This window comes from Petaurus breviceps, unplaced genomic scaffold (assembly GCF_028583685.1).
Source record: "Petaurus breviceps papuanus isolate PSGF00001 unplaced genomic scaffold, PetGlider_PUasm1.0 207, whole genome shotgun sequence".
In the NCBI taxonomy this organism is placed as follows: Eukaryota; Metazoa; Chordata; class Mammalia; order Diprotodontia; family Petauridae; genus Petaurus; species Petaurus breviceps.
This window is the reverse complement of record NW_027185850.1, coordinates 29,055,286-29,069,389: the sequence shown is the minus strand read 5'-3', so window position 1 is coordinate 29,069,389 and position 14,104 is coordinate 29,055,286. Positions and strand designations below refer to the sequence as shown.

General features: G+C 46.0%; 1 long non-coding RNA gene across 1 annotated transcript; it reads left to right on the top strand.

Annotated features, from left to right (window-relative positions):
- The first annotated feature begins 6,391 nt into the window (after positions 1-6,391).
- Positions 6,392-13,591, top strand: LOC138164843 (uncharacterized). The gene is made up of 3 exons (XR_011169201.1): positions 6,392-6,616; positions 10,888-11,471; positions 11,600-13,591. It is a non-coding gene; the product is annotated as an uncharacterized lncRNA (long non-coding RNA).
- The last annotated feature ends 513 nt before the right edge of the window (positions 13,592-14,104 follow it).

Here is a 14,104-nt window from a genome sequence, read left to right as displayed (position 1 = left end):
TCAAATCTCATTTTCTAGGAGAAGAAACAGAAATTGTTTAAATAAAGTTGGTGGCATGTTACAGAAAGCCTTCCTTAAGCACAGGCCTCAAGCAGTGACTAGAACTCAAGCCCCCAGGGTTGGCTGGTACTTATTACATTATTCCATCTGTACAATGAGGGGCTTGGTCTAGGGGTCCTTCTCAGCTCTAACTTTTGGATCTGGTTCTCCGAGGATGCATTTTGGGCACTTCACTCTCCTTCTCTGATTTCTCCCCACTGGCCGAATGCCCACCGCTCTACAGCCTGTCATCCCTCGGCGCTTCCCAGGTTTCTATGGGGCCAAACTTTACCTACAAGACCAGTTACTTCATTTGTTTTTTGATGGGCTACAAGCCACCCCAGACACAAACTCATTTGTTCCTTTGCTAGTTGAGAGTTCTCACAGCAGGGGAAGGGGAGAGAGAACTGAGGTCTGAGACCTGCCCGCACTTCAGAGCTGTCAATAATGGGATAGGACAGTGGGTGCAGTGAATACAGCCAAGGTCCTGAGAGCTGAGTTCAAGTGTTGAGTCTTGCTAATAAGCAACCCCAAGCCTGTCCCACTTTCTTCCCTGGGCCTCTGTGCACCGCTATGTCAAGTGACAGAGACCTCAGCCCTGAGGTCTGTATCAGCCCCAACATTTCAGGATACCCCTAATACTCCAAGGCCCCAACAACTGGGTGTCTACTTTGCCTTCACTCTCTACCTAGTATATTTATCTGTACACATATTGTACCAAGAAGGCAGGGTCGGCTTCCTTTTTCCTCCATATCCCAGATGCTCTGCACCACACCTGGGGCTACCCAGCAGGTGCTCAATAATTGTGTGTGGGTGAAGCACCCCCAATTCTCAGCTTCTCCCTGAATCCCTCCAGGAGAGGCATCTTCCCATCACCCTGTGCAGCTGCTCTATCTTGGAGGCCCTGTCATCATCACTGGCTAAAAATAACCCAGCCCCAAAATCGGTTTTGCCTCCAATGGTGGGAGGAGGGATACCAGGGGGAAGGGGACGTGGATGCTTGTGAGGACGACAGCAGCAAAGCTTTATGGGAGCCTGGGCATTCAGAGAACCTGAGCAATGGAGCAGGCCTTAGAGATGTCAGGGATACAAAAAAAATGAGTTAATGAACATTTATTATGTACCTACTATGTGTCAGATGCTTCACAGAGAGAGAGGACACACAGAAAGGCAAGGACACTGTGCCTGCCCTCAAGAAACTCTGATTCTAACACAGAAAATGAAAGTCTCTGCCCTGCAGCATCATGGCCAAGTGGGGAGACTGAGGCTGTGTTTCTGAAAGGCAGCCGTCCCCCTCCCTCTTCCCTCCTTATTCCCCTTCATCCTCCTCCTGCTGGAGGCAAAGCTGCTTAGCCAGCTGGGCTGGGCTATTTTTAGAGGTAAGCTGAGCAGTTCTTGAGATACAGAGAGAGAGTGTATATTTGTTATATGTAAGACAAATAAGTTATATATACATGTATGTTATATATAAGATGAAATATATATACATATATACATATGAAATGTATGTCATATGTAAGATATGTTATATATGATATATAAATTTGTTATATGTAAGTTATGTAACAGAAAAATTTGTTATATACAAGATATATGAATTATATATGAAGTGTTTGTCATATTTAAGTTATATATAAATTTGTGTAGGTTATATATAAGCATTTATAAACATAGGATATATATATATATATATATATAGCATCTATATTTACATAGAAAATAAATACAAGGTGGTGGGGGTGGAGAATCACAAAAGCCCTTACATAGAATGTGATGCTTGAGCTGAGCTTTAAAGGAAACAATAGAGAGAGGTGAGAAAGAAGCTATTTCCAAAGGTAGGCACAGCTTGTGGAAAGGGCTATGGCAAGGGAACAGGAGAGCAAGAAGGTCCAGCTGGAGTCTGGCATGCAAGAAGGACCACGGGACTCAGGAATACATAACAAAGCTGGGAAAGTAGGTCAGAGCAAGGCTGTGAAGGGAAATGCCCAAGAAATTTGGATTTAATGCTGCAGGCAATAATAATGATGGTGATATTTATATAGTGTTTTAAGGTTTGCAGAGTGCTTTATAATTATTATCTTATTTGATCCTCACAACATCCCTGGGAGGTAGGAAGGAAGGAAGAAAAGAGGGAGAGAAGGAAGGGGAGGAGGGAAGGGAGGCAGGAAGGAAGGGAGGAAAAAGAGAAAGGAAAGAAGGAAGGAATGAAGGAAGGAGGGAAAAAGGGGAAGGAAAAAAGGAAGGAAGGGGGAGAGAGGGAGGGAGAAAGAGAAAGGAAGGAAGGAGGGAGGGAGAAAGAGAAAGGAAGGAGAGAGGGAGAAAGAAAAGAAAGAAGGGAGGGAGGGAAGAAGGAAGGAGAAAGAAAAGAATATTCTTCAGTATGCACTGCACACTGCGTGCATAAGCTCTCATCTAGAGGTGGATAGAAATGCTTTAGGATTGTGGTTAGGCATTTATATTGATAAGAGCAACCAAATCTTTCAATCTTTGTTTATCTTTATAACATTGTTGTTATTATATAAATTATTCTCCTGGTTCTATTACTTCCCTCTGTATCAGTCCATACAAGTCTTCCCAGATTTTTCTGAAATCTACCTGCTCATTATATCTTATAGTACAATAACATTCTGTTACATTCACATACCACAACCTGTTCAATCATTCCCCAGTTGATGGGCATCCCCTCAGTTTCCAATTCTTTGCTACCACAAATAAACCTGCTATAAACGTTTTTGTTCAAATAAGTCCTTTTCCTCTGTATTTGATCTCATTGAGGGTATAGACCTACTAATGATATCTCTGGGCCAGAGGGTTTGCACAGTTCAGTAGCTCTGGAGGCATAGTTCCCAGGCATTTCTCCAAATGACTGGACCAGTGCACAGTACACAGCAAGGCATTCATGTACCTGTTTTCTCAGCCTCTCCAGCATTTGTCCTTTTACTTTTTTGTCAGCTTGATCAATCTGCTGGGGGGGGGGGAAAGTGGTACCTCAGAATAGTTTTAACTTGCATTTTGTCAATTATTAGTAATTTAGAGAATTTTTTTCATACGGCTATTGATAGCTTGGATTTCTTTCTCTGAAAACAACCTATTCATATTTTTTGATCATTTAGTCATTGGGGAGCAATAACAATAATAATAACTAAGATTTATATAGCACTTACTATGTGCCAAACACTGTGCTAAATGCTTTACAATTATCATCTCGTTTGTAGTAAGTTTTTGTAGTGGGGAGAACAGAGAGGTGGGGTCTTCGAATGCTGGGAAGCCTGCCAGATGCTGGTCGCTTAGGGATTGTGGGCGCCAGAACCCCAGGCAGCAGAGACAGAGCTCAAGTCCCTATCCAAGGTCAGCCTCCAAGTTACTAGGGCAAGCACAAGCCAAGGAGGGCCCAGAAGTTCTTCCTGGCCAGGCCCTTCCACCATTGTCTGCTGAGTCAGTGGCAGTCCTTGGCCCCAGCTCTGCCGCTAACAGTAACCTGTGTAGCCTCATTTTCCTTCTCAGTAAGAAGAGGTTGAACCAGATATGGTGCCTGTCGACTCTGTCCCTTCCCATAGCCACGCCATTTCCTTCCTCATTGGCAAAATCCTGCCCAATTTCCCTTTCCAGGAAGTTTTCTCCGATTCCTCAACCCCTTTCCATTCACTTCAGAAATATATTCCATTCCTTTTTTAAAAATAGAATTTTGCAGATATTTTACATCACTTAGACTTCTCCCTGTATCCCTTCCTCTCTTCCTCCCAGAGTACCATCCCTTATAACAAAGAATTTTTTAAAAGAAAAAAAAATCAACATCATCTCAAGTCCCTCTCCATCCTTCCTTCAGCTGTTTGCTCACTCTGAGGCTACTTCCTCCTCTTTATAAGAGGGAGTTGTATTAGGGGGCCTTAGAGACCCCTGCCAGCTCTGAACCCTCTGACTTTTTTTTTTGAGGCAAACAGAAAGTGTGACTTGCCCAGGGTCACACTGCTAGTAAGTATCTAAAGCTGATTACAGGGCCAGTTGCTTTATGCACTGAACTACCTAGCTGCCCTGAATCCTCTGACTCAGAAATTCCCAAACTTATTTAACCTACCACCCCTAAAAAAAAAATTACTCAGCGCCCTGCTGGAAATCTACTTTCTTTAACCCTTTAACTTTTTTTTTAATTTGCATCATTTAAAAAAAAAAGAAAAGAACTTAAAAAAATAACACACCTCAAATTTAATAATCTATTGTAAATTTGTGGGGTTTTTTTCCCTGCACTGAAATTTTGATGATGCAATATTGAATCATGTAATGTAGAGTATCACGTTGTAAACAAATCATTACACACACATATTCCTGCCAATGCATGCTGTACTTCCTGACAACGTGCTTTGTACTCACCTGCCAACATTTACTTGTTAAGATCTATCAGTGGACTTGACTAGCGATCGGTTATAACTTTCATTTTATGTGTTTATTGGGAAAATAATGAAACCAGTATGACTTTAACTCTGTTACACAACAAATAAGACATGTACAAAAAGTTTAACAAAATTTTCTTCTATTCCTCATTGTTTCCACTGCCTCCTTATTTTTATCCAACACCCCCCCAGTTGCATCTGAGACTATTACCCGCTCCCTGGAACAGTCCAGTGTCCCCCAAGGGGTGGCATCGACCACTCTGAGAACCTATGCCTGATTTTTAATTTCTAGGAGCCTTCCTGATCCAAAAAAAAAATTGGGCATAAGGTGCTGCCGTCACTTGCCCAGTGTAGGCAGACCTCCAAGCCACTTCTGGTTACTCCATATCATGCCCTGTTTGGTGAACCATCTACCCTTCCCCCTTCTAAAATCACTTTACAGGGGTCTCCCCTCATTAGGATGTAAATTCCTTGGGGGTAGGGGACTATCACCTTTGTATTCCTATCTCTTCTAAATCCCGTAAATGCTCCATCTATCTACACTTCATTCTCTTCTTTCCCTTTCCTTCCTTTCTTCTTTCCTTCTTTCCTCTCTTTCATCTATCTGTCATCTCTCTATCATCTTTTTTCTATCATCTGCCTGCCTGTTTGTCCATCTATCTATCATCTGTCTGTCTATCCATCTCTGTCTCTCTCCTTCTCTCTCTCTCCTTTCTCTCCTCTCTCTCTTTCTCTCTCCTTTCTTTCTCTCCTTCTCTCTCTCCCCCTCCCTCCCTCTCCCCTCCCTCTCCCTCTCCTTCTCTCCCTCCCTCCCTCTCTCTCTCTCTACCCCCTCCCCATTTACTTAAGGTCTCCTGTGGAATTTAAATCCCATGAGGTCAGGGCCTGTTGGGTTGTTTGTCAAATGCATAGTAGGGGCTTAATAAATGTTTGCTTCCACTCCCTGTCAGGGATCGATAATGGGGCCTTTGCCTGTAGCAGGCGCTTGGTAAGCGTCTAGTGAATTGAACCTTAGATTATACATTTAGTGGCAGGACCCTGTATGAGGCTTCCTGAGCTCCTGTCCCTCTGGCAAGGCCTGGTTTGGTGGATTCTTTCACTTGGCACAAGGTTTTCCTGAGACCCGTCGATGCTAATCTTTCCGTTAGCAGATCAGACCTCCAGGCTGGGCCCATTCCTTCAAGGCCAGCAGAGACAAATTTCCCCTGACACTCACACTCCTCTCCTCCCCAGAAACCTATGGCCCAGGGAGCTTTGTTTCCAAAACCTCTGGAGGGCAGGCCTTTGTTTAGAGCAGCTACAAGTGTTTACTTTCATTTTCTGCATCCTGCATAGCCCAGGAAATTCTCTGGGATCCCAGCTTCTTTCTCCATTCAGTCAGCCCAGTGTTGTGGAAAGAACGTGCCCAGGACTGGAAATCAGAGGACCTGAGTGTGAATCTCATCTCTGCTCTGACTTGCTGTGTGACCTTGGGTGGGTCACTTCCTTGCTCTGAACCTGTTTTCTCTGTCAAATGTCACTAAGGTCCCTTAGGCCTATGATTCTACTGCTCCTCTGACCCTCCTCCTCTCATTGCCCATGATCTCCTGGGCACCCCTGTGAGGGAGCCAGAGTAGCTATTTGTAAACCCATCTTACAGAGGAGGAAACTGGGGTCTGCAGAGGGGAAAGGACTTACCCAAGGTCACGTAGACAAGAGTCAGGGCTAGAAGCTGGTTTACATACAGCTGCCAATGTGAGCCTGTGGGGAAACCAAAGAAGGGAGTTCTAATGTTCCTCCCATCTCCATTATTTGTTGGGGGGATTGGCCTTTTGCCCCTTCCCCTCTGCAAGTCTCGGTTTCCCCACCTGTAAAATGGGGGCATTGGTGTGGTCTGGACTCTGGATGGTCTCATTCTATAAATGCCTTATTCCCTTCCCTTCCTTTTCTTTCCCTGCTCCTAGGAGGCAGCTGCACCTCCCCCATCCCAGGCCCCCAGCCAGGCTCCATTCTGCCTCAAGGCATCCCTCCCCTCCTTCCACCTCACCACCCAGACTGGTTACTCCACTGGACTCTGGACTCAGGAACCTGAGGTCTCACTGTCTGGGGCTTCACGGTGCAGCCATCTCAGCAGCATCCTCCCTCTTCTTCTGGGGTCTGGCCTGGCTCTGATTCTCCCTTTGAAGCCTGACTCCCTGACAGGAGGGAAGGTGAGTTGGCCACTGGTGCTTGGGTCACTGTCTTTCTCCTTCTGGGGTTGACATGTCTCAGAATCATAGGATACAAAACTAGAAGGGCCCTTAGAATTCCTCTAGGCCCTCATTTTACAGGATACTGAGGCACAGAGAAGGACGTGTCTTGCCTTGCCTAAGATCTCATGGTCAGTGTCAGGATTTGTGGCTTTCCTGGGCGCTGGAGAGTGTGACTGTCCTGCTGCCTCTGGGGGTTAGACCTAGCCTGTGACATCCTGCTCTCCACCTCCACTCTGGGCAGAGCCCTCACCTAGGAACTTTGTGTGGGTAAAGAGGAAGAGGAAGGCTTAGCCTCTGCTTCCAGGAAAGCCTGGGTGGGAAGCAGAGGCATGGAGAGGAAGCTGTGGTCCTTGCCTAGTCCTGCAGATGGAGGGGAGCAGGGGCTCAGGCAGCTGACAAACATCCACATTTGGCCTGGAAATGTAATGCGGGCAGACCTTATTGCAAGCAAGCCCCTTATATGGATTTCTGTGTTTGTGAAAAGAGCCCCCATAGGGTTGCCTCCACTGCAGAGCTGTCCAAGGGCATTTATGCTTGTTTCCGAGTCACAAAAACTCCACTTTCTAAGTAGCACAACCCAGGCCTCAAATCAAGCCCACAGTATCGTATCTGCAGTGGAAAGCATCCTGGACTTGGAAACCAGAGCTCTGGGTTCCAATCCTGGCTTTGTCATTTACTCCCTGTGTGACCCAGGGCAAGTCTCTTCCCCTGGTGGAGTCTCAGTGAAAATTGGGGTCATGCATTTCTGGCAATCACTTCTGTTCAATTCAAGAAACATTTGTGAGTTTCTTATTAAATCAGGAAGTTGGGCATTGTAGACAGAAGAGGGCTGACTTCAAAGTTCTTGTCTGCCACATGCTGTCCTGGGACAAGGTGATTCAGTGCCCCAAACTACTTAGGGGATACTCATCTAGAGCCAGAAGGGACCTCCAAGGTCCTCAGTTCCAAGCCCCTCATTTTATAGATGAGGAAACTGGGGCCAGCGAGTTAAATGGCTTGCCCATGGTCACACAGCTGGTAGGAGTCAGAGACAGAATTTGAACTTAGATTCACATTTAGTCCTTTTCCCCCCATGCCTCACTAAGACTCTAAGCTTCAGGGCATGTGCCTATCACTGTGTTAAGAGAGGGAATTTCATTCCCAGGAAGTCCTCTATGCCAATGAGATCTTCAACTGGTTCAAAGTGTGCTAGGGCATTGTTCTGGGGGAAATCACAGGATCATAGGATTGAAGAATCAAAGTTAGAAAGGGTCTTAGAACCCCTCAAGTCTGCCCATTCCCCAGCTTCTTTATTTTGCAGATGAGGAAACTGAGATACAAGTGACTAAGTGGGTAGGGGGTCTAGAGTTCTAGCTGTCCGGAGTCAGGCCTGAGGCAGAGTAAGCTTCCTTCAGGCACAAAGCTCCAGCTGGAAGGAGGCAGCTCTGTGGCTGCCTCAGTGTCCAGCCCCAGCTTGCAGACCTCCAGGGACAGGAAGCTCACTATTCGAGTCAGACCCACTCTGGTTACAGATGAGGAAGCTGAGGCCCAAAGAAGGGAAGGGAATAAACAGTGAATAATACCAGAGCTGGAATCTGAACCTCCTCTTACACTCCAATGCCTTATTCTAAGGCTGCTCACAACAGACCTTGCCCTTTGCCAGAAATCTGGCTGAATTACAGAGATTTCTTCTGGGTTGCTGTGGGGTCTTTGCCCTTGGCCTCTGGGCAACACCTCTCTTGGTCTGTGCCACACAGATGGGGCTCTGAGCACCTAGACCTTCTTGCCCCTTGTAGCAGAAAGTACCCCAACATACCCAGGGTGGCTGCCAACACAGGTTCTTAGATCTGCTTTTCTAAAGGAAAGCAACTCAAAATGGGTTAACAAACTTGTTATTTACCTAGTTCAGGGGGAAAAGGTCAGCACCCTGAACTTCAGAGAATAGAGGTTACAAGCAGACAACAAATATAGACAGATAAACATCAGCAGAGAGGGCTTCCAGCTGCCTGACCATTACATCCATACCTAGTCAGTTACCAGAGAGGGAAGCACCAGTATCTGGGTTTTCAGAGACGGGGGCTCAATGGCTGCACAGTCTCTTCTGGTCAAATCATACAACTCTTCTCAAAGTGAGCCCCAAAGCAAAGCCTCATACCAGGGTATATACAGGCTTCTCCTGGATCATTGAGTGTAACAGCCCTCTTATCCCACTGCCCAATCACAAAGCATCAAGGCATGGGCATTCCTGAAAAACAAGCCTCTGGCCACTGGTTCCAGGTGACCACATTCAGCCTATTAGGGGGCAGAGTATATTTTCAAATCAAGGAAGGTTCTCAGAGTCACTTAAGCCAATCAAAGGGCCTAGAGGCAGGGAAGATCTTAAATTCCTATTCCCATAACACCCCCTGAGCCAGCCTGGCTCCCTGGCCTCAGAAACTGGCCACCCACTAGCCCTCATCACCTCCCTCCTACTGCTGCTGTCCCATCCCTGAACCCCCAGAGATCTCATCTCCTCTTTGCCTTACCAAATGTCCAAGCCTTCTGGACTATGAGCTGAGATGTAATTTACAAGGGAACAGAGACTGCCCATTCAGAGATAATGGGGGGGAAGGGAGGCTGTGTGGGGTGCCCATGGAAACTTAGCCATCACCAGGAAAGAGCCCAGCAAGGGAGTCAGGATCAGTTAGGATCAGTATCTGGGCTGGAAATGTTTTAGGATGTAACCAAGCATGGCAGTGGTTTTAATATGTTTGATTTGTCCCTCTTGCTGTGGCTACAAGTGAAGGATGTATACAGTCTGTGCTTGGGTCTAGCCCAAGTCTAGGGAAATATTTGACAGTAGGAAATGTCTTGTTCTCTTGTAATTGTAACCCCACTGCTTAGAACAATGCCTGGGTATAAAGTGCTTAATCAATGCTTTCCTACCTACTGGCCTACCTAGCTACCTTCTTCTTCCTTCCTTCCTTCCTTCCTTCCTTCTCCCTCCCCCTGCCTTCCTTTCTCTTCTCTCCCTCATGCTCCCCTCCAGGTAACCTGATACAAGACACACACACACACACACACACACACACACACTCACACACAGAGCTAGAGATAGAGGTAACCAGCTCTAACCAGGGAGAACTTGATGGTTCCCTGCAGTGATCTCTGGTGTCGGGTGGAGCACAGACCTTCCAGTATAAGCCTGAGATTAGAAGCAAGTGGCAGACAGCACCTCCTCATGCTAAAAATATTCAAACTTTTGGACTCATAACTTTAGAGCTGCAGTTCTTCAGGTCAAGTTTGGATGAGGAGCAGAGAGTGTCAGTGGCAAAGATACTAAGGAAAAACTTCCTGATAGATTGAGTGCTGGAAAGCACCTAAGAGGCCATTGTGTCCAGTTCCTCATTTTACAGTTGAAGAAACTGAGGCTGAAAGTGATTTGAGAAAAGTCATTTCACTTTCTTGAGCCTCAGTTTCCTCATCTGTAAAATGAGGGTGTTGGACATGATGGCCTCTGAGATTTCTCCTGGATCTAGATCTAGGCTCCTAGGACTTGTCTAAAGTCACATGTGTAGGAAGTGACAGAGTCAGGATTCAAACCCAGGACTTCTGACCCCAAATATAGCAAGCACCCTTTCTTCACACACCATGCTATCTCTCTCTCTCTTTTTTTTTTTCTTCTTGGAGTGGGGAGCGCAGGGTAGGAGAGTTAAGTGACTTGCCCAAGGTTGTATGGTTATTAAGTGTTAAGTGTCTGAAGCCAGATTTGAATGCCATCTAGCCACCTCAACACCATGCTATCTCTTGTCCAAAATAGTTTCAAAATTTACAATTCATGGCTGGCTGCTGGCCAAGTGTGGAGTATCCTGGTTGGTGGTGGACTTTGGGTTTTTCACTTATCACTAGCCAGACTTCTCCCCAGGAGTAGCCTTCTTGCCCTGGGCATACCTCTTCCCTGTGGCCCTCTCTCCCAACTGGCAAGTCCCTATCTCTCCTCTCTCTCTCTTTATATATGTGCCACTTTACAGGTGCCCAGGCCATACTCACTTCATTCCTGGCTCTAGTCTTTTGGTCTTTTCCTTATCTTTGGCCCCTTCTCAGCTCCCATCAATATGTTCTCTTCCTCCGTTAGAATGTAAACCCCCTGAGGGTAGAGAATGTCTTTCCTTTTGCTTCTAATTGTACCCTCAACACAACACCAACTTCTGGTGTGTTTGCTCCAACTCAACCCAGTCATTGTTTCCTTCACTCCTGACTTCCTTCTACAGAGATCAGGCCTTCCAGCAGCCTGATCACACTTGGACCAAGAAAAATGCGCATCAAACAGAGCTGGCCAGTGGACCTGGAGCTCGCGCCTGCCTGACAATGACCATGACTGGCATTTATGAAGTATGTGGCAGCCTCTGGCCCCAGAGACCCGATTTTAGAGAAGGGAGAGGAAGGAGCGCAGGCTGGAGTGGAGCAGGTGGGACTTGAAGGATGTGGGACATCTGAGTCCTCATTCTGAGACCCAGGAGCTTTAGAGGTCCCCTTATCCCTTCTAGGCCTCAGGGTCTCACTTCACAAGAGGAGGGGCTTAGATCTGATGGCCTCGCAGGTTTCTCCCAGCTCCTGCAGTATATCCTCAGGTCTTCCTGTGCTCTGGACCCTGGCATCAAGGTTTGCAAAGCTCTTACAACCATTGTGGGAGGAACAGAAGGCAACCGGGATGGACAGCCTTCGTTTTATGGAGGAGGAAGCCAAGGTTCAGAGATGGGAAATGATCAGTCAAGTCACAAGCCAAGTCCAATGGTCTTCCCACTGTATCTCTCCTCTGAGTCCCTCTCCCAGGTGCTGGATGACTCTTTGAGAGGTAGGCTGCAGGGACAATCCCTGCTTGGGAAGCTACTGATGTCCATCTTGGACGCAGGATGGACAGTGGGGGTCACTAAGGCAGTCAGAGGGATGTCCTTATTCTCTTTTCCTTTCTTTTCCTCCCAGATGCCAGCTCCAGGAAGGTCTCTGGCCAGAAGACTAATCCTGGAACTCAGCTCTAGGGCTCAGCTTAGTGTCTGGGGAACAAATTGGAAGCATCCATGTGTCCCTGTCTATCCACAGTCCTCCCGCTCAGCTGGAGGCTCAGGTAAGGGCTGGGGACTGGGGCAGGAGGGCAAGATCTGGGGACCATAGACCCAACGGTCTGTGGCTCTAGCCTTGGCCTTTGGAACCAGTGTGAAATTCCCTAGTGGAAACTGGGGTGGAAGGTCTGGGGAAGAAAGGAGGCCACAGAAGTCAGGGAGCACCTATCCACAGCTCTGATGGTGAGACAGCTGGAAGTACTGGGAATAAGCAGGTCTCTCATATAATTGATGACAAGAAGACATTTTAGCTAGCTAGTTACCTAGCTAGGTGCTGGAGAAAGATGGATGGTTGGATAGATAAGGAAAGACAGAGAAAAATGGATAGATAGAGAGAGTTGGATAGACAGGTAGAGGATGCATTTATTAAGCACCTACTTTGTGCTGGGCACTGTTCTAAGTGCTGATTATACAAAGAAAGGCACAAACATGGCTCCTACCTCTAGGAGCTGGCATCTTTATATGCTGGACAGAGAAAATGGTCTACTTTAGGCTTTAGCATTGGATGATTCAATTCACTTAAACAAAAAATTTATTAAGGGCCTACTATATTATACTGGGCTGGGCCCTGAGGATACAAAGGAAACAAGACAATAGCCCCTGTCCTCTGGGGTGCTATGTTACTCAGGAAGTGAACCAAGAGAATAATTTTCCTTTTGCCTTTTTCCCCTGCTAGGCTTCTGTAGCTATAGGTCAAAGAGACTCCAGTTCATGTAATACGTGCATGTTGAGTAGAGAGTGTCCTTCATTTCATCAAATAGAAAAGGTACAAAGGATTCTGGGAGCCTGTCAATGACTGAATAAAACACATAAGGCACTCAAAGGATTCACAGGACCCCCCAAACTAATACAAAAATACATAAAGCACTCAAAGTAGTAGGGACCCTCAGAACCCACACCAAGGGGAAACCGAATGAGCAGAGAACTGCCAGAAATCAGGAATTGTAGATTATTCCTTTGCTACCTGTCTCTCTAAGCCTGAGGCCACTTTCCCCAGGACTCTGTATATATTTGCGGGAGAGGATGACCCTGAGTTTAGGGGGATTGTTTCTGCAACAACTGCTCTTGCAATTCCTGCTCAGTAAATGTTTCTTTCTAAAATTTAACTAACTCTAGTTGGCTAATTAATAGTCAGTGAAATAAGGGGAGCACACTTGTTAGGAGGTCATGAGGGATAATACTAGAAACCTCTCCCCTCCCACAATCCCACACAGAACCATGAGGGAAAAAGAAGACATTGTTTTATGAAACCCAACCTGCCAGTACAGTAGGAGTTGAGAAAATGAGCTGAGTAGGTGCTACATAATTAATTCAGAATACTGCTTTCAAACCTGTCCTGCTGGTCTGCATTTCCTTTTGAACTTTCTTCTGTTCTCCTCAGAGCATTTAATAATGCTTCACTGATCCAGAGATTAAAGTGGGTAAAAGCGTCCCCTGGGGGGGCTGAACAATCCAGGAGGGTAGCACTAGCCTCCAATACAACTGGGGGCTGTTGACTAAGACTAAGGGGATGGTGGAAGCATAAGGAAAGAGAAGATAAGAAGAAAACCTTTGTACAATTTCATCTATTGTGTAACAGAGTTGATGTTATAATGATTACCTTGTACTCCAAATAAACACACAAAATACAAGCTGTAATCTGTCACTGGTCAAGTCCACTGATAGGTCTTAAGAAACAAGTGTTGGCAGGTAAGGGTGTCACACGTTGTCGGGAAGTCCAGCTTGGATCAGCAGGAATATGTGTGTGTAATGCTTTGTTTACAACGTGATACTACATGGTTACATGATGCAATATTGCATCATAAAAATTTCAATGCAGGGAAAAACTCATAAATTTACAATAAATTAGTACATTTAAGATGCATCATTTAAAAAAATTTATTTTTTGGGGTGATTAGGTAGCACAGTGAATAAAGCACTGGCCCTGGAGTCAGGAGGACCTGAGTTCAAATCAGGCCTCAGACACTTAACATAAAAAAACTAGCCATGTGACTTGGGCAAGTCACTAAACCCCAATTGCCCTACCTTCCCCCCTCCAAAAAAAAGCAAAAAAAAAAATTTTTTTTGAAATGACAATTTCAAAAAAAAACATTAAAGGGTTAAAGAAAGTAGATTTCCAGGGGGTGTTGAGTAAAGTTTTTTTTAAAAGGTGGAGGTAAGCCAAATAAGTTTGGGAACCTCTGAGTGATTCTTTCTTCCTTCCCTCTTTCCTTCCTTCCTTCCTTCCTTCCTTCCTTCCTTCCTTCCTTCCTCCCTCCCTCCTTCCTCCTTCCTTCCTTCCTCCTTCCTTCCTCCCTCCCTCCTCCTTCCTTCCTCCTTCTTTCCTTCCTTCCTTCCTTCCTCCCTCCCTCCTCCTTCCTTCCTTCCT